The sequence below is a fragment of the Botryllus schlosseri genome, unplaced genomic scaffold, assembly GCF_051294905.1.
Source record: "Botryllus schlosseri isolate E-star unplaced genomic scaffold, Bs_hap1 Bs48a, whole genome shotgun sequence".
NCBI classification, from domain to species: domain Eukaryota; kingdom Metazoa; phylum Chordata; class Ascidiacea; order Stolidobranchia; family Styelidae; genus Botryllus; species Botryllus schlosseri.
Genome location: NW_027648657.1, coordinates 1 through 25272, shown reverse-complemented (window position 1 = coordinate 25272; position 25272 = coordinate 1). Strand labels below are relative to the sequence as shown.

The 25272-nt window shown below is 45.6% G+C and overlaps 42 non-coding genes and 7 pseudogenes across 42 annotated transcripts; all 49 read right to left on the bottom strand.

Moving 5' to 3' along the window:
- Window positions 1-28: 28 nt before the first annotated feature.
- LOC145432538 (5S ribosomal RNA) lies at window positions 29-147 on the bottom strand. Its single transcript, XR_013912836.1, has one exon. It is a non-coding gene; the product is annotated as a 5S ribosomal RNA (ribosomal RNA).
- Window positions 148-515: 368 nt separating this feature from the next.
- LOC145432576 (5S ribosomal RNA) lies at window positions 516-634 on the bottom strand. The gene has a single exon (XR_013912870.1). It is a non-coding gene; the product is annotated as a 5S ribosomal RNA (ribosomal RNA).
- Window positions 635-1030: 396 nt separating this feature from the next.
- LOC145432563 (5S ribosomal RNA) lies at window positions 1031-1149 on the bottom strand. Its single transcript, XR_013912860.1, has one exon. It is a non-coding gene; the product is annotated as a 5S ribosomal RNA (ribosomal RNA).
- A 369-nt stretch (window positions 1150-1518) lies between these two features.
- Window positions 1519-1637, bottom strand: LOC145432569 (5S ribosomal RNA). The gene has a single exon (XR_013912865.1). It is a non-coding gene; the product is annotated as a 5S ribosomal RNA (ribosomal RNA).
- Window positions 1638-2033: 396 nt separating this feature from the next.
- LOC145432575 (5S ribosomal RNA) lies at window positions 2034-2152 on the bottom strand (annotated as a pseudogene).
- A 369-nt stretch (window positions 2153-2521) lies between these two features.
- On the bottom strand, window positions 2522-2640 carry LOC145432554 (5S ribosomal RNA). Its single transcript, XR_013912851.1, has one exon. It is a non-coding gene; the product is annotated as a 5S ribosomal RNA (ribosomal RNA).
- Window positions 2641-3010: 370 nt separating this feature from the next.
- Window positions 3011-3129, bottom strand: LOC145432551 (5S ribosomal RNA). The gene has a single exon (XR_013912848.1). It is a non-coding gene; the product is annotated as a 5S ribosomal RNA (ribosomal RNA).
- A 386-nt stretch (window positions 3130-3515) lies between these two features.
- LOC145432584 (5S ribosomal RNA) lies at window positions 3516-3634 on the bottom strand (annotated as a pseudogene).
- Window positions 3635-4003: 369 nt separating this feature from the next.
- On the bottom strand, window positions 4004-4122 carry LOC145432537 (5S ribosomal RNA). The gene has a single exon (XR_013912835.1). It is a non-coding gene; the product is annotated as a 5S ribosomal RNA (ribosomal RNA).
- A 495-nt stretch (window positions 4123-4617) lies between these two features.
- LOC145432607 (5S ribosomal RNA) lies at window positions 4618-4736 on the bottom strand. The gene has a single exon (XR_013912882.1). It is a non-coding gene; the product is annotated as a 5S ribosomal RNA (ribosomal RNA).
- A 396-nt stretch (window positions 4737-5132) lies between these two features.
- Window positions 5133-5251, bottom strand: LOC145432605 (5S ribosomal RNA). The gene has a single exon (XR_013912880.1). It is a non-coding gene; the product is annotated as a 5S ribosomal RNA (ribosomal RNA).
- A 396-nt stretch (window positions 5252-5647) lies between these two features.
- Window positions 5648-5766, bottom strand: LOC145432604 (5S ribosomal RNA). Its single transcript, XR_013912879.1, has one exon. It is a non-coding gene; the product is annotated as a 5S ribosomal RNA (ribosomal RNA).
- A 491-nt stretch (window positions 5767-6257) lies between these two features.
- Window positions 6258-6376, bottom strand: LOC145432526 (5S ribosomal RNA). Its single transcript, XR_013912825.1, has one exon. It is a non-coding gene; the product is annotated as a 5S ribosomal RNA (ribosomal RNA).
- Window positions 6377-6772: 396 nt separating this feature from the next.
- Window positions 6773-6891, bottom strand: LOC145432603 (5S ribosomal RNA). The gene has a single exon (XR_013912878.1). It is a non-coding gene; the product is annotated as a 5S ribosomal RNA (ribosomal RNA).
- A 396-nt stretch (window positions 6892-7287) lies between these two features.
- Window positions 7288-7406, bottom strand: LOC145432602 (5S ribosomal RNA). Its single transcript, XR_013912877.1, has one exon. It is a non-coding gene; the product is annotated as a 5S ribosomal RNA (ribosomal RNA).
- Window positions 7407-7897: 491 nt separating this feature from the next.
- On the bottom strand, window positions 7898-8016 carry LOC145432601 (5S ribosomal RNA). Its single transcript, XR_013912876.1, has one exon. It is a non-coding gene; the product is annotated as a 5S ribosomal RNA (ribosomal RNA).
- Window positions 8017-8412: 396 nt separating this feature from the next.
- Window positions 8413-8531, bottom strand: LOC145432600 (5S ribosomal RNA). The gene has a single exon (XR_013912875.1). It is a non-coding gene; the product is annotated as a 5S ribosomal RNA (ribosomal RNA).
- A 396-nt stretch (window positions 8532-8927) lies between these two features.
- On the bottom strand, window positions 8928-9046 carry LOC145432599 (5S ribosomal RNA). The gene has a single exon (XR_013912874.1). It is a non-coding gene; the product is annotated as a 5S ribosomal RNA (ribosomal RNA).
- A 396-nt stretch (window positions 9047-9442) lies between these two features.
- On the bottom strand, window positions 9443-9561 carry LOC145432597 (5S ribosomal RNA). The gene has a single exon (XR_013912873.1). It is a non-coding gene; the product is annotated as a 5S ribosomal RNA (ribosomal RNA).
- A 396-nt stretch (window positions 9562-9957) lies between these two features.
- On the bottom strand, window positions 9958-10076 carry LOC145432516 (5S ribosomal RNA). Its single transcript, XR_013912816.1, has one exon. It is a non-coding gene; the product is annotated as a 5S ribosomal RNA (ribosomal RNA).
- A 396-nt stretch (window positions 10077-10472) lies between these two features.
- LOC145432592 (5S ribosomal RNA) lies at window positions 10473-10601 on the bottom strand (annotated as a pseudogene).
- Window positions 10602-10997: 396 nt separating this feature from the next.
- LOC145432594 (5S ribosomal RNA) lies at window positions 10998-11116 on the bottom strand. The gene has a single exon (XR_013912872.1). It is a non-coding gene; the product is annotated as a 5S ribosomal RNA (ribosomal RNA).
- Window positions 11117-11512: 396 nt separating this feature from the next.
- LOC145432583 (5S ribosomal RNA) lies at window positions 11513-11631 on the bottom strand. The gene has a single exon (XR_013912871.1). It is a non-coding gene; the product is annotated as a 5S ribosomal RNA (ribosomal RNA).
- A 396-nt stretch (window positions 11632-12027) lies between these two features.
- On the bottom strand, window positions 12028-12146 carry LOC145432570 (5S ribosomal RNA). Its single transcript, XR_013912866.1, has one exon. It is a non-coding gene; the product is annotated as a 5S ribosomal RNA (ribosomal RNA).
- Window positions 12147-12542: 396 nt separating this feature from the next.
- On the bottom strand, window positions 12543-12661 carry LOC145432558 (5S ribosomal RNA). Its single transcript, XR_013912855.1, has one exon. It is a non-coding gene; the product is annotated as a 5S ribosomal RNA (ribosomal RNA).
- Window positions 12662-13152: 491 nt separating this feature from the next.
- LOC145432546 (5S ribosomal RNA) lies at window positions 13153-13271 on the bottom strand. Its single transcript, XR_013912844.1, has one exon. It is a non-coding gene; the product is annotated as a 5S ribosomal RNA (ribosomal RNA).
- A 396-nt stretch (window positions 13272-13667) lies between these two features.
- Window positions 13668-13786, bottom strand: LOC145432535 (5S ribosomal RNA). Its single transcript, XR_013912833.1, has one exon. It is a non-coding gene; the product is annotated as a 5S ribosomal RNA (ribosomal RNA).
- A 396-nt stretch (window positions 13787-14182) lies between these two features.
- Window positions 14183-14301, bottom strand: LOC145432523 (5S ribosomal RNA). The gene has a single exon (XR_013912822.1). It is a non-coding gene; the product is annotated as a 5S ribosomal RNA (ribosomal RNA).
- A 396-nt stretch (window positions 14302-14697) lies between these two features.
- LOC145432511 (5S ribosomal RNA) lies at window positions 14698-14816 on the bottom strand. The gene has a single exon (XR_013912811.1). It is a non-coding gene; the product is annotated as a 5S ribosomal RNA (ribosomal RNA).
- Window positions 14817-15212: 396 nt separating this feature from the next.
- On the bottom strand, window positions 15213-15331 carry LOC145432515 (5S ribosomal RNA). Its single transcript, XR_013912815.1, has one exon. It is a non-coding gene; the product is annotated as a 5S ribosomal RNA (ribosomal RNA).
- Window positions 15332-15727: 396 nt separating this feature from the next.
- LOC145432591 (5S ribosomal RNA) lies at window positions 15728-15856 on the bottom strand (annotated as a pseudogene).
- Window positions 15857-16252: 396 nt separating this feature from the next.
- Window positions 16253-16371, bottom strand: LOC145432499 (5S ribosomal RNA). Its single transcript, XR_013912800.1, has one exon. It is a non-coding gene; the product is annotated as a 5S ribosomal RNA (ribosomal RNA).
- A 396-nt stretch (window positions 16372-16767) lies between these two features.
- LOC145460099 (5S ribosomal RNA) lies at window positions 16768-16886 on the bottom strand. Its single transcript, XR_013921713.1, has one exon. It is a non-coding gene; the product is annotated as a 5S ribosomal RNA (ribosomal RNA).
- Window positions 16887-17377: 491 nt separating this feature from the next.
- Window positions 17378-17496, bottom strand: LOC145460087 (5S ribosomal RNA). The gene has a single exon (XR_013921702.1). It is a non-coding gene; the product is annotated as a 5S ribosomal RNA (ribosomal RNA).
- Window positions 17497-17892: 396 nt separating this feature from the next.
- Window positions 17893-18011, bottom strand: LOC145460075 (5S ribosomal RNA). The gene has a single exon (XR_013921691.1). It is a non-coding gene; the product is annotated as a 5S ribosomal RNA (ribosomal RNA).
- Window positions 18012-18407: 396 nt separating this feature from the next.
- Window positions 18408-18526, bottom strand: LOC145432512 (5S ribosomal RNA). Its single transcript, XR_013912812.1, has one exon. It is a non-coding gene; the product is annotated as a 5S ribosomal RNA (ribosomal RNA).
- A 386-nt stretch (window positions 18527-18912) lies between these two features.
- On the bottom strand, window positions 18913-19031 carry LOC145432562 (5S ribosomal RNA). The gene has a single exon (XR_013912859.1). It is a non-coding gene; the product is annotated as a 5S ribosomal RNA (ribosomal RNA).
- A 369-nt stretch (window positions 19032-19400) lies between these two features.
- On the bottom strand, window positions 19401-19519 carry LOC145432568 (5S ribosomal RNA). Its single transcript, XR_013912864.1, has one exon. It is a non-coding gene; the product is annotated as a 5S ribosomal RNA (ribosomal RNA).
- Window positions 19520-19915: 396 nt separating this feature from the next.
- On the bottom strand, window positions 19916-20034 carry LOC145432574 (5S ribosomal RNA; annotated as a pseudogene).
- Window positions 20035-20403: 369 nt separating this feature from the next.
- Window positions 20404-20522, bottom strand: LOC145432553 (5S ribosomal RNA). The gene has a single exon (XR_013912850.1). It is a non-coding gene; the product is annotated as a 5S ribosomal RNA (ribosomal RNA).
- Window positions 20523-20892: 370 nt separating this feature from the next.
- On the bottom strand, window positions 20893-21011 carry LOC145432549 (5S ribosomal RNA). Its single transcript, XR_013912847.1, has one exon. It is a non-coding gene; the product is annotated as a 5S ribosomal RNA (ribosomal RNA).
- Window positions 21012-21394: 383 nt separating this feature from the next.
- LOC145432581 (5S ribosomal RNA) lies at window positions 21395-21513 on the bottom strand (annotated as a pseudogene).
- A 369-nt stretch (window positions 21514-21882) lies between these two features.
- LOC145432536 (5S ribosomal RNA) lies at window positions 21883-22001 on the bottom strand. The gene has a single exon (XR_013912834.1). It is a non-coding gene; the product is annotated as a 5S ribosomal RNA (ribosomal RNA).
- Window positions 22002-22369: 368 nt separating this feature from the next.
- On the bottom strand, window positions 22370-22488 carry LOC145460069 (5S ribosomal RNA). Its single transcript, XR_013921685.1, has one exon. It is a non-coding gene; the product is annotated as a 5S ribosomal RNA (ribosomal RNA).
- A 396-nt stretch (window positions 22489-22884) lies between these two features.
- LOC145432514 (5S ribosomal RNA) lies at window positions 22885-23003 on the bottom strand. The gene has a single exon (XR_013912814.1). It is a non-coding gene; the product is annotated as a 5S ribosomal RNA (ribosomal RNA).
- A 395-nt stretch (window positions 23004-23398) lies between these two features.
- On the bottom strand, window positions 23399-23527 carry LOC145432590 (5S ribosomal RNA; annotated as a pseudogene).
- A 395-nt stretch (window positions 23528-23922) lies between these two features.
- LOC145432530 (5S ribosomal RNA) lies at window positions 23923-24040 on the bottom strand. The gene has a single exon (XR_013912829.1). It is a non-coding gene; the product is annotated as a 5S ribosomal RNA (ribosomal RNA).
- A 394-nt stretch (window positions 24041-24434) lies between these two features.
- Window positions 24435-24553, bottom strand: LOC145432630 (5S ribosomal RNA). The gene has a single exon (XR_013912904.1). It is a non-coding gene; the product is annotated as a 5S ribosomal RNA (ribosomal RNA).
- A 490-nt stretch (window positions 24554-25043) lies between these two features.
- On the bottom strand, window positions 25044-25162 carry LOC145432618 (5S ribosomal RNA). Its single transcript, XR_013912892.1, has one exon. It is a non-coding gene; the product is annotated as a 5S ribosomal RNA (ribosomal RNA).
- Window positions 25163-25272: the final 110 nt, after the last annotated feature.

The window sequence follows — 25272 nt, the reverse complement described above, 5'->3', positions numbered from 1 at the left end:
CGAGTTTGTGTGAAAAAATGCAAAAGCCGACCTACTACACCCAGTATTCCCAGCCGGTCACCCATGCAAGTACTAACTGGGCCCAACGCTGATTAACTTCCGAGATCGGACGAGATCGGTTGTATTCAACGTGGTATGGTCGTAGGCGACAGTGGTTACGATCTGTGCCGTTTTATGTGACATTTTCGGTTTCTCTCCGGCGGAAAGCCGCCACGCCATGTTGCTAACGAGACGCCCGAAAAGCAGATTTCAGATTGCGCTGAGGCACTTTCGGACGAACTGGTCAAAAAACACTCATGGAAATTAAGCTCTCTGTGTCAGAGTTTATTTTATTGCAATTTTCGTCATGTCTCAACGGCACGAGATTGCGATATCATGAAAATGTGTTAGGCCTAGTACACCTACAAATTGAGCGCGAGTTCATAGCTGAAATAAGCGGCGGCCAGCAAATGATGACAATCATAGTTGTTCGTGCAATCAAATTGATCGAGTTTGTGTGAAAAAATGCAAAAGCAGACCTACTACACCCAGTATTCCCAGCCGGTCACCCATGCAAGTACTAACTGGGCCCAACGCTGCTTAACTTCCGAGATCGGACGAGATCGGGTGTATTCAACGTGGTATGGTCGTAGGCGACAGTGGTTACAATCTGTGCCGTATTATATGTGACATTTTCCGTTGTTTCAGGCGAAATGTCGCCACGCTGCCAACGATCTGCCTGAAAAGCAGATCGTCTGATTGCGCTGAGGCACTTTCGGACGAACTGGAGAGAAAAGTCTGCTAGCGGTCGAATATCATTGGCATCCTGCTTTTTTCTTGTATCTGGTCGAAAAACACACGATCGAGTAAGCTCTCGCTGTCGGAGTAGTTATTTTATTGCACTTTCCGTCAGGTAAAAACAGGACGAGATTGTGATATAATGAAAATGTGGTAAGCCTACTACAATTATAAACTTCGCGCGATAGAGTTCATATGAAAATACAGCATGGCGATCAAATTGATCGAGTTAATGAGAAAAAACGCAAAAGCCGGCCTACTACACCCGGTATTCCCAGCCGGTCACCCATGAAAGTACTAACTGGGCCCAACGCTGCTTAACTTCCGAGATCGGACGATATCGGGTGTATTCAACGTGGTATGGTCGTAGGCGACAGTGGTTACGATCTGTGCCGTTTTATGTGACATTTTCGGTTTCTCTCCGGCGGAAAGCCGCCACGCCATGCTACCAACGAGACGCCAGAAAAGCAGATTGTCTGATTGCGCTGAGGCACTTTCGGACGAACTGGTCAAAAAACACTCATGTAAATTAAGCTCTCTGTGTCAGAGTTTATTTTATTGCAATTTTCGTCATGTCTCAACGGAAAGAGATTGCGATATCATGAAAATGTGTTAGGCCTAGTACACCTACAAATTGAGCGCGAGTTCATAGCTGAAATAAGCGGCGGCCAGCAAATGATGACATTCATAGTTGTTCGTGCAATCAAATTGATCGAGTTTGTGTGAAAAAATGCAAAAGCCGACCTACTACACCCAGTATTCCCAGCCGGTCACCCATGCAAGTACTAACTGGGCCCAACGCTGATTAACTTCCGAGATCGGACGAGATCGGTTGTATTCAACGTGGTATAGTCGTAGGCGACAGTGGTTACAATTTGTGCCGTATTATATGTGACATTTTCCGTTGTTTCAGGCGAAATGTCAACACGCTGCCAACGATCTGCCTGAAAAGCAGATCGTCTGATTTCGCTGAGGCACTTTCGGACGAACTGGAGAGAAAAGTCTGCTAGCGGTCGAATATCATTGGCATCCTGCATTTTTCTTGTATCTGGTCGAAAAACACACGATCGAGTAAGCTCTCGCTGTCGGAGTAGTTATTTTATTGCACTTTCCGTCAGGTAAAAACAGGACGAGATTGTGATATAATTAAAATGTGGCAAGCTTACTACAATTATAAACTTCGCGCGATAGAGTTCATATGAAAATACAGCATGGCGATCAAATTGATCGAGTTAATGTGAAAAAACGCAAAAGCCGGCCTACTACACCCGGTATTCCCAGCCGGTCACCCATGCAAGTACTAACTGGGCCGAACGCTGCTTAACTTCCGAGATCGGACGAGATCAGGTGTATTCAACGCGGTATGGTCGTAGGCGACAGTGGTTACGATCTGTGCCGTTTTATGTGACATTTTCGGTTTCTCTCCGGCGGAAAGCCGCCACGCCATGCTGCCAACGAGACGCCCGAAAAGCAGATTGTCAGATTGCGCTGAGGCACTTTCGGACGAACTGGTCAAAAAACCCTCATGTGAATTAAGCTTTCCGTGTCAGAGTTTATTTTATTGCAATTTTCGTCATGACTCAACGGCACGAGATTGCGATATCATGAAAATGTGTTAGGCCTAGTACACCTACAAATTGAGCGCGAGTTCATAGCTGAAAAAAGCGGCGGCCAGCAAATGATGACATTCATAGTTGTTCGTGCAATCAAATTGATCGAATTTGTGTGAAAAAATGCAAAAGCCTGCCTACTCCACCCGGTATTCCCAGCCGGTCACCCATGCAAGTACTAACTGGGCCCAACGCTGCTTTACTTCCGAGATCGGACGAGATCGGGTGTATTCAACGTGGTATGGTCGTAGGCGACAGTGGTTACGATCTGTGCCGTTTTATGTGACATTTTCGGTTTCTCTCCGGCGGAAAGCCGCCACGCCATGCTGCTAACGAGACGCCCGAAAAGCAGATTGTCAGATTGCGCTGAGGCACTTTCGGACGAACTGGTCAAAAAACACTCATGTAAATTAAGCTCTCTGTGTCAGAGTTTATTTTATTGCAATTTTCGTCATGTCTCAACGGCACGAGATTGCGATATCATGAAAATGTGTTAGGCCTAGTACACCTACAAATTGAGCGCGAGTTCATAGCTGAAATAAGCGGCGGCCAGCAAATGATGACATTCATAGTTGTTCGTGCAATCAAATTGATCGAGTTTGTGTAAAAAAAATGCAAAAGCCGACCTACTACACCCAGTATTCCCAGCCGGTCACCCATGCAAGTACTAACTGGGCCCAACGCTGCTTAACTTCCGAGATCGGACGAGATCGGGTGTATTCAACGTGGTATGGTCGACGTTACAATCTGTGCCGTATTATATGTGACATTTTCCGTTGTTTCAGGCGAAATGTCGCCACGCTGCCAACGATCTGCCTGAAAAGCAGATCGTCTGATTGCGCTGAGGCACTTTCGGACGAACTGGAGAGAAAAGTCTGCTAGCGGTCGAATATCATTGGCATCCTGCTTTTTTCTTGTATCTGGTCGAAAAACACACGATCGAGTAAGCTCTCGCTGTCGGAGTAGTTATTTTATTGCACTTTCCGTCAGGTAAAAACAGGACGAGATTGTGATATAATGAAAATGTGGTAAGCCTACTACAATTATAAACTTCGCGCGATAGAGTTCATATGAAAATACAGCATGGCGATCAAATTGATCGAGTTAATGTGAAAAAACGCAAAAGCCGGCCTACTACACCCGGTATTCCCAGCCGGTCTACCATGCAAGTACTAACTGGGCCCAACGCTGCTTAACTTCCGAGATCGGACGATATCGGGTGTATTCAACGTGGTATGGTCGTAGGCGACAGTGGTTACGATCTGTGCCGTTTTATGTGACATTTTCGGTTTCTCTCCGGCGGAAAGCCGCCACGCCATGCTGCCAACGAGACGCCCGAAAAGCATATTGTCAGATTGCGCTGAGGCACTTTCGGACGAACTGGTCAAAAAACACTCATGTAAATTAAGCTCTCTGTGTCAGAGTTTATTTTATTGCAATTTTCGTCATGTCTCAACGGAAAGAGATTGCGATATCATGAAAATGTGTTAGGCCTAGTACACCTACAAATTGAGCGCGAGTTCATAGCTGAAATAAGCGGCGGCCAGCAAATGATGACATTCATAGTTGTTCGTGCAATCAAATTGATCGAGTTTGTGTGAAAAAATGCAAAAGCCGACCTACTACACCCAGTATTCCCAGCCGGTCACCCATGCAAGTACTAACTGGGCCCAACGCTGATTAACTTCCGAGATCGGACGAGATCGGTTGTATTCAACGTGGTATGGTCGTAGGCGACAGTGGTTACGATCTGTGCCGTTTTATGTGACATTTTCGGTTTCTCTCCGGCGGAAAGCCGCCACGCCATGTTGCTAACGAGACGCCCGAAAAGCAGATCGTCTGATTGCGCTGAGGCACTTTCGGACGAACTGGAGAGAAAAGTCTGCTAGCGGTCGAATATCATTGGCATCCTGCTTTTTTCTCGAAAAACACACGATCGAGTAAGCTCTCGCTGTCGGAGTAGTTATTTTATTGCACTTTCCGTCAGGTAAAAACAGTACGAGATTGTGATATAATGAAAATGTGTCAGGCCTAGTACACCTACAAATTGTGCGCGAGGTCATAATTGAAATACAATGCAATACATTGGGTTATAATTTTCATCTGAATAAGCGGCGGCCAGCAAATGATTCAATTGATATTGGTACGTGCGCATGCAAAACAGTTGCAATCGTAAAAATACAGCATAACAATCAAATTGATCGAGTTAATGTGAAAAAACGCAAAAGCTGACCTACTACACCCGGTATTCCCAGCCGGTCACCCATGCAAGTACTAACTGGGCCCAACGCTGCTTAACTTCCGAGATCGGACGAGATCGGGTGTATTCAACGTGGTATGGTCGTAGGCGACAGTGGTTACAATCTGTGCCGTTTTATATGTGACATTTTCCGTTGTCTCAGGCGAAATGTCGCCACGCTGCCAACGATCTGCCTGAAAAGCAGATCGTCTGATTGCGCTGAGGCACTTTCGGACGAACTGGAGAGAAAAGTCTGCTAGCGGTCGAACATCATCGGCATCCTGCTTTTTTCTTGTATCTGGTCGAAAAACACACGATCGAGTAAGCTCTCGCTGTCGGAGTAGTTATTTTATTGCACTTTCCGTCAGGTAAAAACAGTACGAGATTGTCATATATTGAAAATGTGGTAAGCCTACTACAATTATAAACTTCGCGCGATAGAGTTCATATGAAAATACAACATGGCGATCAAATTGATCGAGTTTGTGTGAAAAAATGCAAAAGCTGACCTACTACACCCGGTATTCCCAGCCGGTCACCCATGCAAGTACTAACTGGGCCCAACGCTGCTTAACTTCCGAGATCGGACGAGATCGGGTGTATTCAACGTGGTATGGTCGTAGGCGACAGTAGTTACAATCTGTGCCGTTTTATATGTGACATTTTCCGTTGTCTCAGGCGAAATGTCGCCACGCTGCCAACGATCTGCCTGAAAAGCAGATCGTCTGATTGCGCTGAGGCACTTTCGGACGAACTGGAAAGAAAAGTCTGCTAGCGGTCGAACATCATCGGCATCCTGCTTTTTTCTTGTATCTGGTCGAAAAACACACGATCGAGTAAGCTCTCGCTGTCGGAGTAGTTATTTTATTGCACTTTCCGTCAGGTAAAAACAGTACGAGATTGTCATATATTGAAAATGTAGTAAGCCTACTACAATTATAAACTTCGCGCGATAGAGTTCATATGAAAATACAACATGGCGATCAAATTGATCGAGTTTGTGTGAAAAAATGCAAAAGCTGACCTACTACACCCGGTATTCCCAGCCGGTCACCCATGCAAGTACTAACTGGGCCCAACGCTGCTTAACTTCCGAGATCGGACGAGATCGGGTGTATTCAACGTGGTATGGTCGTAGGCGACAGTGGTTACAATCTGTGCCGTTTTATATGTGACATTTTCCGTTGTCTCAGGCGAAATGTCGCCACGCTTCCAACGATCTGCCAGAAAAGCAGATCGTCTGATTGCGCTGAGGCACTTTCGGACGAACTGGAGAGAAAAGTCTGCTAGCGGTCGAATATCATTGGCATCCTGCTTTTTTCTCGAAAAACACACGATCGAGTAAGCTCTCGCTGTCGGAGTAGTTATTTTATTGCACTTTCCGTCAGGTAAAAACAGTACGAGATTGTGATATAATGAAAATGTGTCAGGCCTAGTACACCTACAAATTGTGCGCGAGGTCATAATTGAAATACAATGCAATACATTGGGTTATAATTTTCATCTGAATAAGCGGCGGCCAGCAAATGATTCAATTGATATTGGTACGTGCGCATGCAAAACAGTTGCAATCGTAAAAATACAGCATAACAATCAAATTGATCGAGTTAATGTGAAAAAACGCAAAAGCTGACCTACTACACCCGGTATTCCCAGCCGGTCACCCATGCAAGTACTAACTGGGCCCAACGCTGCTTAACGTCCGAGATCGGACGAGATCGGGTGTATTCAACGTGGTATGGTCGTAGGCGACAGTGGTTACAATCTGTGCCGTTTTATATGTGACATTTTCCGTTGTCTCAGGCGAAATGTCGCCACGCTGCCAACGATCTGCCTGAAAAGCAGATCGTCTGATTGCGCTGAGGCACTTTCGGACGAACTGGAGAGAAAAGTCTGCTAGCGGTCGAACATCATCGGCATCCTGCTTTTTTCTTGTATCTGGTCGAAAAACACACGATCGAGTAAGCTCTCGCTGCCGGAGTAGTTATTTTATTGCACTTTCCGTCAGGTAAAAACAGTACGAGATTGTCATATATTGAAAATGTGGTAAGCCTACTACAATTATAAACTTCGCGCGATAGAGTTCATATGAATATACAACATGGCGATCAAATTGATCGAGTTTGTGTGAAAAAATGCAAAAGCTGACCTACTACACCCGGTATTCCCAGCCGGTCACCCATGCAAGTACTAACTGGGCCCAACGCTGCTTAACTTCCGAGATCGGACGAGATCGGGTGTATTCAACGTGGTATGGTCGTAGGCGACAGTGGTTACAATCTGTGCCGTTTTATATGTGACATTTTCCGTTGTCTCAGGCGAAATGTCGCCACGCTGCCAACGATCTGCCTGAAAAGCAGATCGTCTGATTGCGCTGAGGCACTTTCGGACGAACTGGAAAGAAAAGTCTGCTAGCGGTCGAACATCATCGGCATCCTGCTTTTTTCTTGTATCTGGTCGAAAAACACACGATCGAGTAAGCTCTCGCTGTCGGAGTAGTTATTTTATTGCACTTTCCGTCAGGTAAAAACAGTACGAGATTGTCATATATTGAAAATGTGGTAAGCCTACTACAATTATAAACTTCGCGCGATAGAGTTCATATGAAAATACAACATGGCGATCAAATTGATCGAGTTTGTGTGAAAAAATGCAAAAGCTGACCTACTACACCCGGTATTCCCAGCCGGTCACCCATGCAAGTACTAACTGGGCCCAACGCTGCTTAACTTCCGAGATCGGACGAGATCGGGTGTATTCAACGTGGTATGGTCGTAGGCGACAGTGGTTACAATCTGTGCCGTTTTATATGTGACATTTTCCGTTGTCTCAGGCGAAATGTCGCCACGCTTCCAACGATCTGCCAGAAAAGCAGATCGTCTGATTGCGCTGAGGCACTTTCGGACGAACTGGAGAGAAAAGTCTGCTAGCGGTCGAATATCATTGGCATCCTGCTTTTTTCTCGAAAAACACACGATCGAGTAAGCTCTCGCTGTCGGAGTAGTTATTTTATTGCACTTTCCGTCAGGTAAAAACAGTACGAGATTGTGATATAATGAAAATGTGTCAGGCCTAGTACACCTACAAATTGTGCGCGAGGTCATAATTGAAATACAATGCAATACATTGGGTTATAATTTTCATCTGAATAAGCGGCGGCCAGCAAATGATTCAATTGGTATTGGTACGTGCGCATGCAAAACAGTTGCAATCGTAAAAATACAGCATAACAATCAAATTGATCGAGTTAATGTGAAAAAACGCAAAAGCTGACCTACTACACCCGGTATTCCCAGCCGGTCACCCATGCAAGTACTAACTGGGCCCAACGCTGCTTAACTTCCGAGATCGGACGAGATCGGGTGTATTCAACGTGGTATGGTCGTAGGCGACAGTGGTTACAATCTGTGCCGTTTTATATGTGACATTTTCCGTTGTCTCAGGCGAAATGTCGCCACGCTGCCAACGATCTGCCTGAAAAGCAGATCGTCTGATTGCGCTGAGGCACTTTCGGACGAACTGGAGAGAAAAGTCTGCTAGCGGTCGAACATCATCGGCATCCTGCTTTTTTCTTGTATCTGGTCGAAAAACACACGATCGAGTAAGCTCTCGCTGTCGGAGTAGTTATTTTATTGCACTTTCCGTCAGGTAAAAACAGTACGAGATTGTCATATATTGAAAATGTGGTAAGCCTACTACAATTATAAACTTCGCGCGATAGAGTTCATATGAAAATACAACATGGCGATCAAATTGATCGAGTTTGTGTGAAAAAATGCAAAAGCTGACCTACTACACCCGGTATTCCCAGCCGGTCACCCATGCAAGTACTAACTGGGCCCAACGCTGCTTAACTTCCGAGATCGGACGAGATCGGGTGTATTCAACGTGGTATGGTCGTAGGCGACAGTGGTTACAATCTGTGCCGTTTTATATGTGACATTTTCCGTTGTCTCAGGCGAAATGTCGCCACGCTGCCAACGATCTGCCTGAAAAGCAGATCGTCTGATTGCGCTGAGGCACTTTCGGACGAACTGGAGAGAAAAGTCTGCTAGCGGTCGAACATCATCGGCATCCTGCTTTTTTCTTGTATCTGGTCGAAAAACACACGATCGAGTAAGCTCTCGCTGTCGGAGTAGTTATTTTATTGCACTTTCCGTCAGGTAAAAACAGTACGAGATTGTCATATATTGAAAATGTGGTAAGCCTACTACAATTATAAACTTCGCGCGATAGAGTTCATATGAAAATACAACATGGCGATCAAATTGATCGAGTTTGTGTGAAAAAATGCAAAAGCTGACCTACTACACCCGGTATTCCCAGCCGGTCACCCATGCAAGTACTAACTGGGCCCAACGCTGCTTAACTTCCGAGATCGGACGAGATCGGGTGTATTCAACGTGGTATGGTCGTAGGCGACAGTGGTTACAATCTGTGCCGTTTTATATGTGACATTTTACGTTGTCTCAGGCGAAATGTCGCCACGCTGCCAACGATCTGCCTGAAAAGCAGATCGTCTGATTGCGCTGAGGCACTTTCGGACGAACTGGAAAGAAAAGTCTGCTAGCGGTCGAACATCATCGGCATCCTGCTTTTTTCTTGTATCTGGTCGAAAAACACACGATCGAGTAAGCTCTCGCTGTCGGAGTAGTTATTTTATTGCACTTTCCGTCAGGTAAAAACAGTACGAGATTGTCATATATTGAAAATGTGGTAAGCCTACTACAATTATAAACTTCGCGCGATAGAGTTCATATGAAAATACAACATGGCGATCAAATTGATCGAGTTTGTGTGAAAAAATGCAAAAGCTGACCTACTACACCCGGTATTCCCAGCCGGTCACCCATGCAAGTACTAACTGGGCCCAACGCTGCTTAACTTCCGAGATCGGACGAGATCGGGTGTATTCAACGTGGTATGGTCGTAGGCGACAGTGGTTACAATCTGTGCCGTTTTATATGTGACATTTTCCGTTGTCTCAGGCGAAATGTCGCCACGCTGCCAACGATCTGCCTGAAAAGCAGATCGTCTGATTGCGCTGAGGCACTTTCGGACGAACTGGAGAGAAAAGTCTGCTAGCGGTCGAACATCATCGGCATCCTGCTTTTTTCTTGTATCTGGTCGAAAAACACACGATCGAGTAAGCTCTCGCTGTCGGAGTCGTTATTTTATTGCACTTTCCGTCAGGTAAAAACAGTACGAGATTGTCATATATTGAAAATGTGGTAAGCCTACTACAATTATAAACTTCGCGCGATAGAGTTCATATGAAAATACAACATGGCGATCAAATTGATCGAGTTTGTGTGAAAAAATGCAAAAGCTGACCTACTACACCCGGTATTCCCAGCCGGTCACCCATGCAAGTACTAACTGGGCCCAACGCTGCTTAACTTCCGAGATCGGACGAGATCGGGTGTATTCAACGTGGTATGATCGTAGGCGACAGTGGTTACAATCTGTGCCGTTTTATATGTGACATTTTCCGTTGTCTCAGGCGAAATGTCGCCACGCTGCCAACGATCTGCCTGAAAAGCAGATCGTCTGATTGCGCTGAGGCACTTTCGGACGAACTGGAGAGAAAAGTCTGCTAGCGGTCGAACATCATCGGCATCCTGCTTTTTTCTTGTATCTGGTCGAAAAACACACGATCGAGTAAGCTCTCGCTGTCGGAGTAGTTATTTTATTGCACTTTCCGTCAGGTAAAAACAGTACGAGATTGTCATATATTGAAAATGTGGTAAGCCTACTACAATTATAAACTTCGCGCGATAGAGTTCATATGAAAATACAACATGGCGATCAAAATGATCGAGTTTGTGTGAAAAAATGCAAAAGCTGACCTACTACACCCGGTATTCCCAGCCGGTCACCCATGCAAGTACTAACTGGGCCCAACGCTGCTTAACTTCCGAGATCGGACGAGATCGGACGAGATCGGGTGTATTCAACGTGGTATGGTCGTAGGCGACAGTGGTTACAATCTGTGCCGTTTTATATGTGACATTTTCCGTTGTCTCAGGCGAAATGTCGCCACGCTGCCAACGATCTGCCTGAAAAGCAGATCGTCTGATTGCGCTGAGGCACTTTCGGACGAACTGGAGAGAAAAGTCTGCTAGCGGTCGAACATCATCGGCATCCTGCTTTTTTCTTGTATCTGGTCGAAAAACACACGATCGAGTAAGCTCTCGCTGTCGGAGTAGTTATTTTATTGCACTTTCCGTCAGGTAAAAACAGTACGAGATTGTCATATATTGAAAATGTGGTAAGCCTACTACAATTATAAACTTCGCGCGATAGAGTTCATATGAAAATACAACATGGCGATCAAATTGATCGAGTTTGTGTGAAAAAATGCAAAAGCTGACCTACTACACCCGGTATTCCCAGCCGGTCACCCATGCAAGTACTAACTGGGCCCAACGCTGCTTAACTTCCGAGATCGGACGAGATCGGGTGTATTCAACGTGGTATGGTCGTAGGCGACAGTGGTTACAATCTGTGCCGTTTTATATGTGACATTTTCCGTTGTCTCAGGCGAAATGTCGCCACGCTGCCAACGATCTGCCTGAAAAGCAGATCGTCTGATTGCGCTGAGGCACTTTCGGACGAACTGGAGAGAAAAGTCTGCTAGCGGTCGAACATCATCGGCATCCTGCTTTTTTCTTGTATCTGGTCGAAAAACACACGATCGAGTAAGCTCTCGCTGTCGGAGTAGTTATTTTATTGCACTTTCCGCCAGGTAAAAACAGTACGAGATTGTCATATATTGAAAATGTGGTAAGCCTACTACAATTATAAACTTCGCGCGATAGAGTTCATATGAAAATACAACATGGCGATCAAATTGATCGAGTTTGTGTGAAAAAATGCAAAAGCTGACCTACTACACCCGGTATTCCCAGCCGGTCACCCATGCAAGTACTAACTGGGCCCAACGCTGCTTAACTTCCGAGATCGGACGAGATCGGGTGTATTCAACGTGGTATGGTCGTAGGCGACAGTGGTTACAATCTGTGCCGTTTTATATGTGACATTTTCCGTTGTCTCAGGCGAAATGTCGCCACGCTGCCAACGATCTGCCTGAAAAGCAGATCGTCTGATTGCGCTGAGGCACTTTCGGACGAACTGGAGAGAAAAGTCTGCTAGCGGTCGAACATCATCGGCATCCTGCTTTTTTCTTGTATCTGGTCGAAAAACACACGATCGAGTAAGCTCTCGCTGCCGGAGTAGTTATTTTATTGCACTTTCCGTCAGGTAAAAACAGTACGAGATTGTCATATATTGAAAATGTGGTAAGCCTACTACAATTATAAACTTCGCGCGATAGAGTTCATATGAATATACAACATGGCGATCAAATTGATCGAGTTTGTGTGAAAAAATGCAAAAGCTGACCTACTACACCCGGTATTCCCAGCCGGTCACCCATGCAAGTACTAACTGGGCCCAACGCTGCTTAACTTCCGAGATCGGACGAGATCGGGTGTATTCAACGTGGTATGGTCGTAGGCGACAGTGGTTACAATCTGTGCCGTTTTATATGTGACATTTTCCGTTGTCTCAGGCGAAATGTCGCCACGCTGCCAACGATCTGCCTGAAAAGCAGATCGTCTGATTGCGCTGAGGCACTTTCGGACGAACTGGAAAGAAAAGTCTGCTAGCGGTCGAACATCATCGGCATCCTGCTTTTTTCTTGTATCTGGTCGAAAAACACACGATCGAGTAAGCTCTCGCTGTCGGAGTAGTTATTTTATTGCACTTTCCGTCAGGTAAAAACAGTACGAGATTGTCATATATTGAAAATGTGGTAAGCCTACTACAATTATAAACTTCGCGCGATAGAGTTCATATGAAAATACAACATGGCGATCAAATTGATCGAGTTTGTGTGAAAAAATGCAAAAGCTGACCTACTACACCCGGTATTCCCAGCCGGTCACCCATGCAAGTACTAACTGGGCCCAACGCTGCTTAACTTCCGAGATCGGACGAGATCGGGTGTATTCAACGTGGTATGGTCGTAGGCGACAGTGGTTACAATCTGTGCCGTTTTATATGTGACATTTTCCGTTGTCTCAGGCGAAATGTCGCCACGCTTCCAACGATCTGCCAGAAAAGCAGATCGTCTGATTGCGCTGAGGCACTTTCGGACGAACTGGAGAGAAAAGTCTGCTAGCGGTCGAATATCATTGGCATCCTGCTTTTTTCTCGAAAAACACACGATCGAGTAAGCTCTCGCTGTCGGAGTAGTTATTTTATTGCACTTTCCGTCAGGTAAAAACAGTACGAGATTGTGATATAATGAAAATGTGTCAGGCCTAGTACACCTACAAATTGTGCGCGAGGTCATAATTGAAATACAATGCAATACATTGGGTTATAATTTTCATCTGAATAAGCGGCGGCCAGCAAATGATTCAATTGGTATTGGTACGTGCGCATGCAAAACAGTTGCAATCGTAAAAATACAGCATAACAATCAAATTGATCGAGTTAATGTGAAAAAACGCAAAAGCTGACCTACTACACCCGGTATTCCCAGCCGGTCACCCATGCAAGTACTAACTGGGCCCAACGCTGCTTAACTTCCGAGATCGGACGAGATCGGGTGTATTCAACGTGGTATGGTCGTAGGCGACAGTGGTTACAATCTGTGCCGTTTTATATGTGACATTTTCCGTTGTCTCAGGCGAAATGTCGCCACGCTGCCAACGATCTGCCTGAAAAGCAGATCGTCTGATTGCGCTGAGGCACTTTCGGACGAACTGGAGAGAAAAGTCTGCTAGCGGTCGAACATCATCGGCATCCTGCTTTTTTCTTGTATCTGGTCGAAAAACACACGATCGAGTAAGCTCTCGCTGTCGGAGTAGTTATTTTATTGCACTTTCCGTCAGGTAAAAACAGTACGAGATTGTCATATATTGAAAATGTGGTAAGCCTACTACAATTATAAACTTCGCGCGATAGAGTTCATATGAAAATACAACATGGCGATCAAATTGATCGAGTTTGTGTGAAAAAATGCAAAAGCTGACCTACTACACCCGGTATTCCCAGCCGGTCACCCATGCAAGTACTAACTGGGCCCAACGCTGCTTAACTTCCGAGATCGGACGAGATCGGGTGTATTCAACGTGGTATGGTCGTAGGCGACAGTGGTTACAATCTGTGCCGTTTTATATGTGACATTTTCCGTTGTCTCAGGCGAAATGTCGCCACGCTGCCAACGATCTGCCTGAAAAGCAGATCGTCTGATTGCGCTGAGGCACTTTCGGACGAACTGGAGAGAAAAGTCTGCTAGCGGTCGAACATCATCGGCATCCTGCTTTTTTCTTGTATCTGGTCGAAAAACACACGATCGAGTAAGCTCTCGCTGTCGGAGTAGTTATTTTATTGCACTTTCCGTCAGGTAAAAACAGTACGAGATTGTCATATATTGAAAATGTGGTAAGCCTACTACAATTATAAACTTCGCGCGATAGAGTTCATATGAAAATACAACATGGCGATCAAATTGATCGAGTTTGTGTGAAAAAATGCAAAAGCTGACCTACTACACCCGGTATTCCCAGCCGGTCACCCATGCAAGTACTAACTGGGCCCAACGCTGCTTAACTTCCGAGATCGGACGAGATCGGGTGTATTCAACGTGGTATGGTCGTAGGCGACAGTGGTTACAATCTGTGCCGTTTTATATGTGACATTTTACGTTGTCTCAGGCGAAATGTCGCCACGCTGCCAACGATCTGCCTGAAAAGCAGATCGTCTGATTGCGCTGAGGCACTTTCGGACGAACTGGAAAGAAAAGTCTGCTAGCGGTCGAACATCATCGGCATCCTGCTTTTTTCTTGTATCTGGTCGAAAAACACACGATCGAGTAAGCTCTCGCTGTCGGAGTAGTTATTTTATTGCACTTTCCGTCAGGTAAAAACAGTACGAGATTGTCATATATTGAAAATGTGGTAAGCCTACTACAATTATAAACTTCGCGCGATAGAGTTCATATGAAAATACAACATGGCGATCAAATTGATCGAGTTTGTGTGAAAAAATGCAAAAGCTGACCTACTACACCCGGTATTCCCAGCCGGTCACCCATGCAAGTACTAACTGGGCCCAACGCTGCTTAACTTCCGAGATCGGACGAGATCGGGTGTATTCAACGTGGTATGGTCGTAGGCGACAGTGGTTACAATCTGTGCCGTTTTATATGTGACATTTTCCGTTGTCTCAGGCGAAATGTCGCCACGCTGCCAACGATCTGCCTGAAAAGCAGATCGTCTGATTGCGCTGAGGCACTTTCGGACGAACTGGAGAGAAAAGTCTGCTAGCGGTCGAACATCATCGGCATCCTGCTTTTTTCTTGTATCTGGTCGAAAAACACACGATCGAGTAAGCTCTCGCTGTCGGAGTCGTTATTTTATTGCACTTTCCGTCAGGTAAAAACAGTACGAGATTGTCATATATTGAAAATGTGGTAAGCCTACTACAATTATAAACTTCGCGCGATAGAGTTCATATGAAAATACAACATGGCGATCAAATTGATCGAGTTTGTGTGAAAAAATGCAAAAGCTGACCTACTACACCCGGTATTCCCAGCCGGTCACCCATGCAAGTACTAACTGGGCCCAACGCTGCTTAACTTCCGAGATCGGACGAGATCGGGTGTATTCAACGTGGTATGATCGTAGGCGACAGTGGTTACAATCTGTGCCGTTTTATATGTGACATTTTCCGTTGTCTCAGGCGAAATGTCGCCACGCTGCCAACGATCTGCCTGAAAAGCAGATCGTCTGATTGCGCTGAGGCACTTTCGGACGAACTGGAGAGAAAAGTCTGCTAGCGGTCGAACATCATCGGCATCCTGCTTTTTTCTTGTATCTGGTCGAAAAACACACGATCGAGTAAGCTCTCGCTGTCGGAGTAGTTATTTTATTGCACTTTCCGTCAGGTAAAAACAGTACGAGATTGTCATATATTGAAAATGTGGTAAGCCTACTACAATTATAAACTTCGCGCGATAGAGTTCATATGAAAATACAACATGGCGATCAAAATGATCGAGTTTGTGTGAAAAAATGCAAAAGCTGACCTACTACACCCGGTATTCCCAGCCGGTCACCCATGCAAGTACTAACTGGGCCCAACGCTGCTTAACTTCCGAGATCGGACGAGATCGGACGAGATCGGGTGTATTCAACGTGGTATGGTCGTAGGCGACAGTGGTTACAATCTGTGCCGTTTTATATGTGACATTTTCCGTTGTCTCAGGCGAAATGTCGCCACGCTGCCAACGATCTGCCTGAAAAGCAGATCGTCTGATTGCGCTGAGGCACTTTCGGACGAACTGGAGAGAAAAGTCTGCTAGCGGTCGAACATCATCGGCATCCTGCTTTTTTCTTGTATCTGGTCGAAAAACACACGATCGAGTAAGCTCTCGCTGTCGGAGTAGTTATTTTATTGCACTTTCCGTCAGGTAAAAACAGTACGAGATTGTCATATATTGAAAATGTGGTAAGCCTACTACAATTATAAACTTCGCGCGATAGAGTTCATATGAAAATACAACATGGCGATCAAATTGATCGAGTTTGTGTGAAAAAATGCAAAAGCTGACCTACTACACCCGGTATTCCCAGCCGGTCACCCATGCAAGTACTAACTGGGCCCAACGCTGCTTAACTTCCGAGATCGGACGAGATCGGGTGTATTCAACGTGGTATGGTCGTAGGCGACAGTGGTTACAATCTGTGCCGTTTTATATGTGACATTTTCCGTTGTCTCAGGCGAAATGTCGCCACGCTGCCAACGATCTGCCTGAAAAGCAGATCGTCTGATTGCGCTGAGGCACTTTCGGACGAACTGGAGAGAAAAGTCTGCTAGCGGTCGAACATCATCGGCATCCTGCTTTTTTCTTGTATCTGGTCGAAAAACACACGATCGAGTAAGCTCTCGCTGTCGGAGTAGTTATTTTATTGCACTTTCCGCCAGGTAAAAACAGTACGAGATTGTCATATATTGAAAATGTGGTAAGCCTACTACAATTATAAACTTCGCGCGATAGAGTTCATATGAAAATACAACATGGCGATCAAATTGATCGAGTTTGTGTGAAAAAATGCAAAAGCTGACCTACTACACCCGGTATTCCCAGCCGGTCACCCATGCAAGTACTAACTGGGCCCAACGCTGCTTAACTTCCGAGATCGGACGAGATCGGGTGTATTCAACGTGGTATGGTCGTAGGCGACAGTGGTTACAATCTGTGCCGTTTTATATGTGACATTTTCCGTTGTCTCAGGCGAAATGTCGCCACGCTTCCAACGATCTGCCAGAAAAGCAGATCGTCTGATTGCGCTGAGGCACTTTCGGACGAACTGGAGAGAAAAGTCTGCTAGCGGTCGAATATCATTGGCATCCTGCTTTTTTCTCGAAAAACACACGATCGAGTAAGCTCTCGCTGTCGGAGTAGTTATTTTATTGCACTTTCCGTCAGGTAAAAACAGTACGAGATTGTGATATAATGAAAATGTGTCAGGCCTAGTACACCTACAAATTGTGCGCGAGGTCATAATTGAAATACAATGCAATACATTGGGTTATAATTTTCATCTGAATAAGCGGCGGCCAGCAAATGATTCAATTGATATTGGTACGTGCGCATGCAAAACAGTTGCAATCGTAAAAATACAGCATAACAATCAAATTGATCGAGTTAATGTGAAAAAACGCAAAAGCTGACCTACTACACCCGGTATTCCCAGCCGGTCACCCATGCAAGTACTAACTGGGCCCAACGCTGCTTAACTTCCGAGATCGGACGAGATCGGGTGTATTCAACGTGGTATGGTCGTAGGCGACAGTGGTTACAATCTGTGCCGTTTTATATGTGACATTTTCCGTTGTCTCAGGCGAAATGTCGCCACGCTGCCAACGATCTGCCTGAAAAGCAGATCGTCTGATTGCGCTGAGGCACTTTCGGACGAACTGGAGAGAAAAGTCTGCTAGCGGTCGAACATCATCGGCATCCTGCTTTTTTCTTGTATCTGGTCGAAAAACACACGATCGAGTAAGCTCTCGCTGTCGGAGTAGTTATTTTATTGCACTTTCCGTCAGGTAAAAACAGTACGAGATTGTCATATATTGAAAATGTGGTAAGCCTACTACAATTATAAACTTCGCGCGATAGAGTTCATATGAAAATACAACATGGCGATCAAATTGATCGAGTTTGTGTGAAAAAATGCAAAAGCTGACCTACTACACCCGGTATTCCCAGCCGGTCACCCATGCAAGTACTAACTGGGCCCAACGCTGCTTAACTTCCGAGATCGGACGAGATCGGGTGTATTCAACGTGGTATGGTCGTAGGCGACAGTGGTTACAATCTGTGCCGTTTTATATGTGACATTTTCCGTTGTCTCAGGCGAAATGTCGCCACGCTGCCAACGATCTGCCTGAAAAGCAAATCGTCTGATTGCGCTGAGGCACTTTCGGACGAACTGGAGAGAAAAGTCTGCTAGCGGTCGAACATCATCGGCATCCTGCTTTTTTCTTGTATCTGGTCGAAAAACACACGATCGAGTAAGCTCTCGCTGTCGGAGTAGTTATTTTATTGCACTTTCCGCCAGGTAAAAACAGTACGAGATTGTCATATATTGAAAATGTGGTAAGCCTACTACAATTATAAACTTCGCGCGATAGAGTTCATATGAAAATACAACATGGCGATCAAATTGATCGAGTTTGTGTGAAAAAATGCAAAAGCTGACCTACTACACCCGGTATTCCCAGCCGGTCACCCATGCAAGTACTAACTGGGCCCAACGCTGCTTAACTTCCGAGATCGGACGAGATCGGGTGTATTCAACGCGGTATGGTCGTAGGCGACAGTGGTTACAATCTGTGCCGTTTTATATGTGACATTTTCCGTTGTCTCAGGCGAAATGTCGCCACGCTTCCAACGATCTGCCAGAAAAGCAGATCGTCTGATTGCGCTGAGGCACTTTCGGACGAACTGGAGAGAAAAGTCTGCTAGCGGTCGAATATCATTGGCATCCTGCTTTTTTCTCGAAAAACACACGATCGAGTAAGCTCTCGCTGTCGGAGTAGTTATTTTATTGCACTTTCCGTCAGGTAAAAACAGGACGAGATTGTGATATAATGAAAATGTGGTAAGCCTACTACAATTATAAACTTCGCGCGATAGAGTTCATATGAAAATACAGCATGGCGATCAAATTGATCGAGTTAATGAGAAAAAACGCAAAAGCCGGCCTACTACACCCGGTATTCCCAGCCGGTCACCCATGAAAGTACTAACTGGGCCCAACGCTGCTTAACTTCCGAGATCGGACGATATCGGGTGTATTCAACGTGGTATGGTCGTAGGCGACAGTGGTTACGATCTGTGCCGTTTTATGTGACATTTTCGGTTTCTCTCCGGCGGAAAGCCGCCACGCCATGCTACCAACGAGACGCCAGAAAAGCAGATTGTCTGATTGCGCTGAGGCACTTTCGGACGAACTGGTCAAAAAACACTCATGTAAATTAAGCTCTCTGTGTCAGAGTTTATTTTATTGCAATTTTCGTCATGTCTCAACGGAAAGAGATTGCGATATCATGAAAATGTGTTAGGCCTAGTACACCTACAAATTGAGCGCGAGTTCATAGCTGAAATAAGCGGCGGCCAGCAAATGATGACATTCATAGTTGTTCGTGCAATCAAATTGATCGAGTTTGTGTGAAAAAATGCAAAAGCCGACCTACTACACCCAGTATTCCCAGCCGGTCACCCATGCAAGTACTAACTGGGCCCAACGCTGATTAACTTCCGAGATCGGACGAGATCGGTTGTATTCAACGTGGTATAGTCGTAGGCGACAGTGGTTACAATTTGTGCCGTATTATATGTGACATTTTCCGTTGTTTCAGGCGAAATGTCAACACGCTGCCAACGATCTGCCTGAAAAGCAGATCGTCTGATTTCGCTGAGGCACTTTCGGACGAACTGGAGAGAAAAGTCTGCTAGCGGTCGAATATCATTGGCATCCTGCATTTTTCTTGTATCTGGTCGAAAAACACACGATCGAGTAAGCTCTCGCTGTCGGAGTAGTTATTTTATTGCACTTTCCGTCAGGTAAAAACAGGACGAGATTGTGATATAATTAAAATGTGGCAAGCTTACTACAATTATAAACTTCGCGCGATAGAGTTCATATGAAAATACAGCATGGCGATCAAATTGATCGAGTTAATGTGAAAAAACGCAAAAGCCGGCCTACTACACCCGGTATTCCCAGCCGGTCACCCATGCAAGTACTAACTGGGCCGAACGCTGCTTAACTTCCGAGATCGGACGAGATCAGGTGTATTCAACGCGGTATGGTCGTAGGCGACAGTGGTTACGATCTGTGCCGTTTTATGTGACATTTTCGGTTTCTCTCCGGCGGAAAGCCGCCACGCCATGCTGCCAACGAGACGCCCGAAAAGCAGATTGTCAGATTGCGCTGAGGCACTTTCGGACGAACTGGTCAAAAAACCCTCATGTGAATTAAGCTTTCCGTGTCAGAGTTTATTTTATTGCAATTTTCGTCATGACTCAACGGCACGAGATTGCGATATCATGAAAATGTGTTAGGCCTAGTACACCTACAAATTGAGCGCGAGTTCATAGCTGAAAAAAGCGGCGGCCAGCAAATGATGACATTCATAGTTGTTCGTGCAATCAAATTGATCGAATTTGTGTGAAAAAATGCAAAAGCCTGCCTACTCCACCCGGTATTCCCAGCCGGTCACCCATGCAAGTACTAACTGGGCCCAACGCTGCTTTACTTCCGAGATCGGACGAGATCGGGTGTATTCAACGTGGTATGGTCGTAGGCGACAGTGGTTACGATCTGTGCCGTTTTATGTGACATTTTCGGTTTCTCTCCGGCGGAAAGCCGCCACGCCATGCTGCTAACGAGACGCCCGAAAAGCAGATTGTCAGATTGCGCTGAGGCACTTTCGGACGAACTGGTCAAAAAACACTCATGTAAATTAAGCTCTCTGTGTCAGAGTTTATTTTATTGCAATTTTCGTCATGTCTCAACGGCACGAGATTGCGATATCATGAAAATGTGTTAGGCCTAGTACACCTACAAATTGAGCGCGAGTTCATAGCTGAAATAAGCGGCGGCCAGCAAATGATGACATTCATAGTTGTTCGTGCAATCAAATTGATCGAGTTTGTGTAAAAAAAATGCAAAAGCCGACCTACTACACCCAGTATTCCCAGCCGGTCACCCATGCAAGTACTAACTGGGCCCAACGCTGCTTAACTTCCGAGATCGGACGAGATCGGGTGTATTCAACGTGGTATGGTCGACGTTACAATCTGTGCCGTATTATATGTGACATTTTCCGTTGTTTCAGGCGAAATGTCGCCACGCTGCCAACGATCTGCCTGAAAAGCAGATCGTCTGATTGCGCTGAGGCACTTTCGGACGAACTGGAGAGAAAAGTCTGCTAGCGGTCGAATATCATTGGCATCCTGCTTTTTTCTTGTATCTGGTCGAAAACACACGATCGAGTAAGCTCTCGCTGTCGGAGTAGTTATTTTATTGCACTTTCCGTCAGGTAAAACAGGACGAGATTGTGATATAATGAAATGTGGTAAGCCTACTACAATTATAAACTTCGCGCGATAGAGTTCATATGAAAATACAGCATGGCGATCAAATTGATCGAGTTAATGTGAAAAAACGCAAAAGCCGGCCTACTACACCCGGTATTCCCAGCCGGTCTACCATGCAAGTACTAACTGGGCCCAACGCTGCTTAACTTCCGAGATCGGACGATATCGGGTGTATTCAACGTGGTATGGTCGTAGGCGACAGTGGTTACGATCTGTGCCGTTTTATGTGACATTTTCGGTTTCTCTCCGGCGGAAAGCCGCCACGCCATGCTGCCAACGAGACGCCCGAAAAGCATATTGTCAGATTGCGCTGAGGCACTTTCGGACGAACTGGTCAAAAAACACTCATGTAAATTAAGCTCTCTGTGTCAGAGTTTATTTTATTGCAATTTTCGTCATGTCTCAACGGAAAGAGATTGCGATATCATGAAAATGTGTTAGGCCTAGTACACCTACAAATTGAGCGCGAGTTCATAGCTGAAATAAGCGGCGGCCAGCAAATGATGACATTCATAGTTGTTCGTGCAATCAAATTGATCGAGTTTGTGTGAAAAAATGCAAAAGCCGACCTACTACACCCAGTATTCCCAGCCGGTCACCCATGCAAGTACTAACTGGGCCCAACGCTGATTAACTTCCGAGATCGGACGAGATCGGTTGTATTCAACGTGGTATGGTCGTAGGCGACAGTGGTTACGATCTGTGCCGTTTTATGTGACATTTTCGGTTTCTCTCCGGCGGAAAGCCGCCACGCCATGTTGCTAACGAGACGCCCGAAAAGCAGATTTCAGATTGCGCTGAGGCACTTTCGGACGAACTGGTCAAAAAACACTCATGGAAATTAAGCTCTCTGTGTCAGAGTTTATTTTATTGCAATTTTCGTCATGTCTCAACGGCACGAGATTGCGATATCATGAAAATGTGTTAGGCCTAGTACACCTACAAATTGAGCGCGAGTTCATAGCTGAAATAAGCGGCGGCCAGCAAATGATGACAATCATAGTTGTTCGTGCAATCAAATTGATCGAGTTTGTGTGAAAAAATGCAAAAGCAGACCTACTACACCCAGTATTCCCAGCCGGTCACCCATGCAAGTACTAACTGGGCCCAACGCTGCTTAACTTCCGAGATCGGACGAGATCGGGTGTATTCAACGTGGTATGGTCGTAGGCGACAGTGGTTACAATCTGTGCCGTATTATATGTGACATTTTCCGTTGTTTCAGGCGAAATGTCGCCACGCTGCCAACGATCTGCCTGAAAAGCAGATCGTCTGATTGCGCTGAGGCACTTTCGGACGAACTGGAGAGAAAAGTCTGCTAGCGGTCGAATATCATTGGCATCCTGCTTTTTTCTTGTATCTGGTCGAAAAACACACGATCGAGTAAGCTCTCGCTGTCGGAGTAGTTATTTTATTGCACTTTCCGTCAGGTAAAAACAGGACGAGATTGTGATATAATGAAAATGTGGTAAGCCTACTACAATTATAAACTTCGCGCGATAGAGTTCATATGAAAATACAACATGGCGATCAAATTGATCGAGTTTGTGTGAAAAAATGCAAAAGCTGACCTACTACACCCGGTATTCCCAGCCGGTCACCCATGCAAGTACTAACTGGGCCCAACGCTGCTTAACTTCCGAGATCGGACGAGATCGGGTGTATTCAACGTGGTATGATCGTAGGCGACAGTGGTTACAATCTGTGCCGTTTTATATGTGACATTTTCCGTTGTCTCAGGCGAAATGTCGCCACGCTGCCAACGATCTGCCTGAAAGCAGATCGTCTGATTGCGCTGAGGCACTTTCGGACGAACTGGAGAGAAAAGTCTGCTAGCGGTCGAACATCATCGGCATCCTGCTTTTTTCTTGTATCTGGTCGAAAAACACACGATCGAGTAAGCTCTCGCTGTCGGAGTAGTTATTTTATTGCACTTTCCGTCAGGTAAAAACAGTACGAGATTGTCATATATTGAAAATGTGGTAAGCCTACTACAATTATAAACTTCGCGCGATAGAGTTCATATGAAAATACAACATGGCGATCAAAATGATCGAGTTTGTGTGAAAAAATGCAAAAGCTGACCTACTACACCCGGTATTCCCAGCCGGTCACCCATGCAAGTACTAACTGGGCCCAACGCTGCTTAACTTCCGAGATCGGACGAGATCGGACGAGATCGGGTGTATTCAACGTGGTATGGTCGTAGGCGACAGTGGTTACAATCTGTGCCGTTTTATATGTGACATTTTCCGTTGTCTCAGGCGAAATGTCGCCACGCTGCCAACGATCTGCCTGAAAAGCAGATCGTCTGATTGCGCTGAGGCACTTTCGGACGAACTGGAGAGAAAAGTCTGCTAGCGGTCGAACATCATCGGCATCCTGCTTTTTTCTTGTATCTGGTCGAAAAACACACGATCGAGTAAGCTCTCGCTGTCGGAGTAGTTATTTTATTGCACTTTCCGTCAGGTAAAAACAGTACGAGATTGTCATATATTGAAAATGTGGTAAGCCTACTACAATTATAAACTTCGCGCGATAGAGTTCATATGAAAATACAACATGGCGATCAATTGATCGAGTTTGTGTGAAAAAATGCAAAAGCTGACCTACTACACCGGTATTCCCAGCCGGTCACCCATGCAAGTACTAACTGGGCCCAACGCTGCTTAACTTCCGAGATCGGACGAGATCGGGTGTATTCAACGTGGTATGGTCGTAGGCGACAGTGGTTACAATCTGTGCCGTTTTATATGTGACATTTTCGTTGTCTCAGGCGAAATGTCGCCACGCTGCCAACGATCTGCCTGAAAAGCAGATCGTCTGATTGCGCTGAGGCACTTTCGGACGAACTGGAGAGAAAAGTCTGCTAGCGGTCGAACATCATCGGCATCCTGCTTTTTCTTGTATCTGGTCGAAAAACACACGATCGAGTAAGCTCTCGCTGTCGGAGTAGTTATTTTATTGCACTTTCCGCCAGGTAAAAACAGTACGAGATTGTCATATATTGAAAATGTGGTAAGCCTACTACAATTATAAACTTCGCGCGATAGAGTTCATATGAAAATACAACATGGCGATCAAATTGATCGAGTTTGTGTGAAAAAATGCAAAAGCTGACCTACTACACCCGGTATTCCCAGCCGGTCACCCATGCAAGTACTAACTGGGCCCAACGCTGCTTAACTTCCGAGATCGGACGAGATCGGGTGTATTCAACGTGGTATGGTCGTAGGCGACAGTGGTTACAATCTGTGCCGTTTTATATGTGACATTTTCCGTTGTCTCAGGCGAAATGTCGCCACGCTTCCAACGATCTGCCAGAAAAGCAGATCGTCTGATTGCGCTGAGGCACTTTCGGACGAACTGGAGAGAAAAGTCTGCTAGCGGTCGAATATCATTGGCATCCTGCTTTTTCTCGAAAAACACACGATCGAGTAAGCTCTCGCTGTCGGAGTAGTTATTTTATTGCACTTTCCGTCAGGTAAAAACAGTACGAGATTGTGATATAATGAAAATGTGTCAGGCCTAGTACACCTACAAATTGTGCGCGAGGTCATAATTGAAATACAATGCAATACATTGGGTTATAATTTTCATCTGAATAAGCGGCGGCCAGCAAATGATTCAATTGATATTGGTACGTGCGCATGCAAAACAGTTGCAATCGTAAAAATACAGCATAACAATCAAATTGATCGAGTTAATGTGAAAAAACGCAAAAGCTGACCTACTACACCCGGTATTCCCAGCCGGTCACCCATGCAAGTACTAACTGGGCCCAACGCTGCTTAACTTCCGAGATCGGACGAGATCGGGTGTATTCAACGTGGTATGGTCGTAGGCGACAGTGGTTACAATCTGTGCCGTTTTATATGTGACATTTTCCGTTGTCTCAGGCGAAATGTCGCCACGCTGCCAACGATCTGCCTGAAAGCAGATCGTCTGATTGCGCT